Genomic DNA, 8,042 nt, shown 5'->3' with positions numbered 1-8,042 from the left:
TTTCGTTTTGTTTTTTTGTTTATTCTCTGTGAGCAGTGGCAGGCAAAAATAAAATCTTCATCTTGGTCTCAGATCACCATAATTATAGTGTCCATTTATATGGTCCGCTTCTTTTTCTTGGTCCGCCTGCGCGCAACCGTCTGGATTGGGAGGCAGTAGATGTGCATAGGGATGTTCTTATAATAGCTTGATACCCAAGGCCTATCAAAACACATATAAGAAAAAATGAACATCCTACAAACAATCCTGCATACAATAAAACATGTACCTCTCATAAGACATCCAACTAAAATATAAATAAATAAATACAAATTATAGGAATCTTACAAGACAACCTGTATATATCACCTAATAAATAACCCTTAATCCACAGGATTCCATCAAATCCAAAATTATTAAGAGGTTAGAGGTTTGAATGTTCTCATAAACTAATGACACTTGCTCAAAAGAGCGTCCTTAATAACAGACATGTAAATATATACTTGGTAGTACGCTGATTTAGGCTCAGGTAGCACAGGTTTCTCCAGCGCTGACGATTCTCCTCCTGTCTGATGTAGTCCAGAGCTTGCTGCCTCTCCTCCTCTCTGCGCATGCTCTCCCTTAGCTCATGTTCAATACGTGCCAACTGCTCAGAGCACAAGAGTCATTATATCACATAAAAAACCTACACATACAAGAAATATGCGTACAGTGCTGCACAATAATATTTTTAACATGATTTGTATTTCTTGAATGTGAACATTTGCTAGTGTTTTGGGGATCTTTAGCTGGAGTTTAAGACCAGTGTTTGTGGTGCATATTGTCATAAAAACAAATAAATATGCTCAACTTTTTTGGAAGTACACATGTGGTAAAATGGTGTATGATATGAGAGAGCATATGGCACACATGCAGTGTATGACATGAACCAATTTCTCAGTCATACAAGCAGCATATAACTATGTCACTTCATGTTAAAATACGTTCTTAAAAAGACTGCACAAAAATCCAACTAGACATCTGCAGGCGTCTGCTTTGTGTTGATACCACATCCTGTGTAACTTCATTTACGCTGCAGTTAATGGTAGATGTCGCTCTAAGTGAGGGTTTGGCAGTGTCACATAGAGAGAAACTTCTGTTTACTGAGCATATTTTTCGGTTAGTCAGTCCTGTTGACTTGCAACCAACATACTGCCAAAAAGTAACCCAGCCTCCCCAGCAGGCCAATACCCTAACCCCTTTTTAAAGATGATTAACAGGCTGGTGATAAACTTTGCCTTTTTGACACTCTTCTAGATGTAGCTGATGGGGTTTCAGTGTTTGGGCAGAGGCTAGACTGTGGAGAGATGGCAGGCAGCTGTAGTCACCTCAGAGAGATCAGCATTCTGTAGAACAGACTGATCTGGTGTAACAGCAGTTTATTCTCTCTCTCTCTCTCTCTCTCTCTCTCTCTCTCTCTCTCTCTCTCTCTTTCCCTCTCTCTCCATCATTTTTGGTCATTTGTTTGATCTGTGATTGTTTGAAAAGCCTCACAGTGGAGAATATTTTTAGATTTTTAGTGTGCTATCATGTAATCATTACATGAAAGATCACAGACAGAATGACTGCGGCAATGAGTTTTAGCAGACAGACTAAAAAAACAACATATTGCATAGCTATATTATCTATACTGCCACCAATCTATTCAGCATGTTCTGAACGAAGCAGTCAGTCTCCTAATGGTTTTGCCTTTATCATCTATCTATTCTGTTTACCCTGAAAGGAAATTCTACCATACAGTCCTACTGGAAACAGGTCACACATCAGTCAGCTCAGCTTGTCTCCTCTCCTCCTGCATCCAATTTCTAATCTGACAACTGTGAAGATTCTACCCAGAGGGGGGAGGAGGAATGTGCCCTCATCTCTCACATCAGCTGACTGTGTGATGTTCAATTTGAGGCTCTTTCACAAACAGCTGTTTGTGGGTTGCGTGAGACGGTGGCTTTAGAGATCTCGTAATCACGTTTCCCACAATGCCCCAGGGAACAATTTTTATCTGCCCTACATATAAGTCTCCGCAGAGAAGGAAGAGACTTTGTAGTGGTCTCTGCTTTACCTCTACCAATAAAGATGTGTTGTCCTCCAGTTTCCCCTGTTGCTCATGCAACTCAGTGATGGCTTGATCCTCCTTGTCTCTTCTTGGGCTTTGAGCAGGTTTGATTGGGGGGAACATACATGGCCTGTGAGATGTAATAGTAGCTATTATATGCATCAGTCACAATGAAATTAATAAAGTTAAATTTGATACATTTTAATCACTGTTTTGTCCCTAAAAGATTGCTACAAGAAATCGGACAGAAACAAAGACATAAGATGATGAAGTGCTGAAATGCTGCCTTCGGAGCAGTCAAGAATGGTAAAATAGAGCCTTCCCAAACAAATACAGCTTTCCTTTCATTTTTTCCTTTTTGAGCTGTCATTTACTTCGTCAGGGTTTGAGGAGTTGCTCCTCATAGTCTGCAGCAGTGACACTGCACAGTGGAAAATCAAGCTAATCATCGTTACTCATCTCATTGTCTGAGGATTCATTGCCTGTTCTTGGGGTCTGGAAAGAAGATCACATTTTAGGTCCTTCCAGACGGGTGTAGATCACTGGAAACATCAGCATTCTGAGAACACCTGATCAGGTGGTTCTAACCTTGAATAGCATAGTTCTCTGAAGATCACTTTACAAGTTTCCCCTTAAAGGCCAGTGGGAGCAGACAAGCTAAGATTACAAGGTACAGCTAACCAGGTCTAATGTGGAAAACAAAAAAGCTTCAAATGGAGATAGCTTTTTTCACCAAAGCCTCTTAAGTGCCAAGTTTCCCACGCAACACTTAAATCCAAAGTTTAGATAGAGAAGATGCAGGAGATTCATATTGACTTGGCTGAATAGATCTTAGCATAAAATTGAAAGGCTTCTGAGTGAGAAAATTTGCATAGTCACATTTAAGTCATAAACCAGTGCACTCCCTGGAAGGGATAAAAAATTCCTACTCAGCCACTGACAGCTACTAATAAATGTGGATTTACTGCTTAAGATAATTTCAAGTAAAATTGTGTAAAAGGTTCTTACCAAATTAAGGCTTCTGTGCACAGGGTAGCAGATGAAAAGACAGCAATAATATAATGGTGTCTATGAAGCTTTACACTGGAAGCTAAAGAATCATGAGGTATCAGTTTAAGCCTTAGCAGTGTCATTTACTGGAGAATATTCCCTTTTAACTATTGTGTTCACAGATGGCAGGGACGAAAGCCTACCTCACTAGTTAAATTCCCAGCATCACAACCACCTGAGAGAGGCACAGCTTTTATCTACAGCAGATAAAGACAGGGAAAGCCAGGACCTTTATGGAGGGGCCAAAAGATCATTAGGTGCTTACTCACTGAATTTATCACAAGAATATTACAGGCCAAGCACTATTGCCTCTAGAAGTGGACAGACAGAGAACAATTGGAATGTAGGAGTAGAAGAACTTTCCACATGCTGTAGAAATATCAGACTTCCAATCTGTGTTTCTGGTGGAAAATTACCATCTTCAGTTGACCACCGCAACTTAACAATAGCCCCCTTGAAATAGTTCAGCAAGGGTGGAGTCTGACAATATGTCCCAGATGGCATTGTGTAATTACTCAGACACAGCCACCTAGGCAATATAACGACTCAGCAAAGCAACAGGAAAGAATTTAAGGAGCTATTAATATGGTCATTGTTTGAGTCTAATGCCTGTCCTCAGAACCCAAAATTGTGTTACTTTTTGACATCCTTGACTAATGAAACCCTGGAGAGTAAAGGGTTACATGGGATGGGAGGTGGGGTGAGAGAGAAAGTAAAAAAAAGTAAAGAAAGAAAGAAAGAAAGAAGCAGAGAAAGAAGGAAGAACTCTAACCTTGTCTCCTCTTGCCCCGACTCATCCACCTGCTCCACATGCTGAGACGCCGGTGCCTTAAGAACCAAACATTAAACAGAGACAGTTTAATCACACACACTCTCTATTAAGACATCTGGACACATGCCATTGTTCCTGTAAAATACATTCTGGAAAAGTGTTTAGTGGTCTCTTCAATATTTAACTTGGGCCCCCCTGCTGAATATTTTACACAGAATATGACCTGTAGGATATTTGATGTTATACATTGAGAATAATAAGAGAAGCAGAGAAGAATTTTGGTTGAGGGCCTTCTTTTATTGGAGTTTAATGGTGGTTACAGACAAAGAAGGAGAAGCCCTCTCTCTGTGTGCTGCACAAGATGTTACTGGGTGCAGACAGTGTCTTGGGCTAGAGATATGCACATATTCCCATCACCTCAGTGTAATAGATAACAAGCATCTTACATACACACTCAAGCTGAGTGAGTGAGTGTCTATATATGTGTGTGTCTAACCTTACATATTCTATTTGGTCCTACAGACCTAAACCTGAAAAATGGACTAGGGTCTAATTTGGGTCTGTTAACACTGTCAGCTGTAATCAATGCACCTCTACAGCATGAGCACTCCGGCATGAGGGAACCTGATAACAAGGCCACTGCAGCTGACTTGAGCTTATTTACCTTAATGGCCCTGCTCAGGTGCAGCCAGGACTGACCCAGACAATATGACAGAAAACAAAAAGGGGAATCATCTACTGTCTCTTTTTTTCCATTTTAAATAATAATATAAATCTTGAGCTGTGTCAAGTATCTTATGAATTACAATAATGTTTAATGGCGACACAGGGTTAAAAATTATGGCTTGCAGATACACATAATACACCATGTGACACCCACAGGCTTTGACTATGCTTGGTGAAAATGATTTCATTCTAACATATAAGTAAAGCTCTCTGCTCTCAAGGCAGAAAAGTCTGATATCTTTTTCACAAATGTTCTAATTTTAAGTACAAAAACTAAGCTCTTCTTTTTTTACTAGGGCCAGACAAAAAACTCAAAAATGATCATGAGAATGCTAAGATTCTGAACAACACGGCCCTGAGAATATTTTCAGAATGAACACTTTAGCTCCCACTGAAGACAGCTTGGCAAGTAAGAAATTTCTTTCTTTCTTTTTTTTTCTAAGTAACCGTGAAGTTTTTCATAGGCACAAATATGAGGTGATTTTGATCCATATTTGGAATCATCTTATATATATCCTTATGAAAAACTTCACAGTTATTTGATGTCTTAACCATCAAATACTGGTTTATTGCATCCATTTGTTTAAATATTGTCTCAGTCACCTTTACATTTTGTCAGTATCTTAAGGTTGACACAAGAAACGTAAAAAACAATGAAAGAAAACTTCCAATAATTAATGACAAAAATAATGATAGAGAAATCTAATGATCATTGACATAAAATTGACAGAGAGTAATGTCTGATCTTGTGACCCAAGGACTGTACATTATAACACTATATAGCACATTACCTCTTTTGGGATCTGCACCAGGAGCATTTCAGCATATCAAAATATTACAGTGTATTACCAATTTAAACATCAATTCAGTCAAGACAGAACTACACAGCCTCTCAGTCAAAGCTACATATTTTTAATGCATGTTTTTCTGAAGGACTCACCAGATTCATGGTGTCCATCTCCGTGGGGTAAATGTTTGTATGTGGGGGCGCTGGGGTGGTGGTGGTGTTACTTCTTACTTCAGCCTCAGGGAGCCCTGCACTCACCTGCTCCTTGCTCCTCTCTCTCTCTCTCTCTCTCTCTCTCTCTCTCTCTCTCTTCCTCTTTTCTAAGTGCAGTTTCTGCAGTCATTCATTCCTCTGTTTAGCGTTGTTCTTAAATAATGCAGCACTTCTATGGTTTCCTCTTCCATGACTTCAAGTAGAACACTGTGAGATGCATTTCCTGCCTACCTCTGTCTGTCAGTCTGCACTCAGTCCCTCACGCCTAATTAGCCTCCCTGACTGTTACTGGCTTCAGGATTAAATAAGTCATAGGAACCAGGAGATTTTAATGACATGTTCTTTCATGTTGCAGTCATTTGAGGACACAATGTTTATTAACAGACATTTAGCTGAATGATAATTCACTGTTTTTGTTTATTTGGATAATAAGACCCCTTCATGTGATCTACACACAAACCCATGTGGCATGATCTATTGTGATAATCACAGACTTGTGTTATCACTGTAAGTAATTCATCTCAAGATGTTTATTTACACTCACTGAAGTCTGGATAATTTTCTTGGAAACATTAAGGAGGAATCTGAAGAACAAGACACATATTCTTTCCATGGCACACCTTGTTATGCTAGGTGAAAACCCTGCTGGCTCATAAATGAAGAGAAATTCACAACCAGAGAAAGGAGTCACTAAATCATTACAATGTCGCAAGCGACAGTACATTCAGCATTAACCTTATCCACTAACACCCTCTCTCCAGCAGACTCCCGAAGAGGTTATTTAATATAAAAGCACTGAAGTTGAAACTGACTTATAACTTAATCATGATCTACATTATTGCAAATGATTAGGTGGGATTTCAAAACAAGGTTGATACCAGAATAATGGGAAAATTTGCTAGAATTCAGTTTTCTTAGTCTGTAAAGCAAGTATTATAGAGGAAGTTCCTTCTCATGTAGATTTCTGGGCCCATTTAAGCCCTTGTGATAAAATTGTTGACACAATCTTTCAGGTTATTTCAGCAGTATAAAAAATATCAAATCCAACGTGCATATCAGTGTGTAACTTTTATGGGCTGACTGTGCAAAAACAGTTTTATATCCTATCTTAAAGAACAGTAGTAAAAGGTGCAGTTACACCCTGGTGTCTGTGAGAATGAATGAGAGCAGAGTTAACCAGATTACACGTTAAACAGAAAACCCTATGCTAACAAGCAATGGGCCTTGGTTTATCTTTTTTTTACACATTTATATGGTAATTCACCATTAACAATCACTGTCATTAATGACATAATAAATCATTGTGTATTATCAGTGTGTTTTAGGATGATATGGAAAATGCATAAAAAGTTTCTTTTTAGGGAAAAATTAAACCGACAAACACCCTGATCAAGATTATAATGAGCCTATATGTCAAAAGTGGTAAACTTCCCATTTAAAAGGCAGGACAAGTTAGAAATCTGAACTTGGACTAGACTACAATGTTATCTATGGTGTGGTCTTTCCAGACCCATTTTTGCCCATCTGTAAACTAAAAAGCCCTTAAGATGATTTGTGTGGTGCCAGTGTGGGCCTGGAGTGGCGGTGCGGTCTGTGGGAAGCCAGGTGTTTCTAATCACCCTTTCCCCTCTTAAAATGGTTTTGGTGATGTCTGTATGTGCAGGAGTGTAATCTGAGCCAATTCCAGTGCAGAACAAACAAAGGTATGTTTGTTCAGTTCTGATTTACATTTTGTCTGGAACATGTGGAGGATGAGGTGATTATTGACATTGACTGTCTGACCATGTCCTGCCACTCTACTGCACATTCACGTTCAAATCCATAGAGATCAGAGACTCAAATGAGAAAAAACAAAATGTGGGATGTAACCTGGGAATCTTATTTGTTTAGCATCTTAACCTTTATACAAACATGTTAGGCCACTGAGAGGGTTTGGTCTTTTCAAGACTGGTGCCATAGGAGACATAGGTGCCATGTTGTAGCACCCTTCAAGTGCCTTGCTCAATGGTGCAACAGCAGCAGTCAGAGAGAGGATAGGGACACATTCTGTATGTTCAATTAAAAATGAGAGGCAGAATCTAAAATATATTTTGGTTACATAAACTTACATTTACACACCAAAACTAGATATCTAACAATTTAACAAATAATCTTAGGGGAAGACCATTGCATGTTTGTAATGAATGACACTCCAGCTTGTTTCTAAGTAGAAGACCATTTCCAAGTAACTGACTCCAGCTCCCTTCCCTTAAAATTACATTTGGTGATGGACAAATATTATGTGATGTGCAAAAATACTATACAGAAATCTATCTGGGAATGCACAGCTATAATCCACAGCAGACCTGACAATAGACAAAAATATTGTTGAAACATGATCTTTGCACACTATAGTCAAAAGAGTTGTAAAAGAGAATATCACAGTT

The sequence above is a fragment of the Chanos chanos genome, chromosome 1 (genome assembly GCF_902362185.1).
Source record: "Chanos chanos chromosome 1, fChaCha1.1, whole genome shotgun sequence".
In the NCBI taxonomy this organism is placed as follows: domain Eukaryota; kingdom Metazoa; phylum Chordata; class Actinopteri; order Gonorynchiformes; family Chanidae; genus Chanos; species Chanos chanos.
This window is presented reverse-complemented; position numbering follows the sequence as displayed.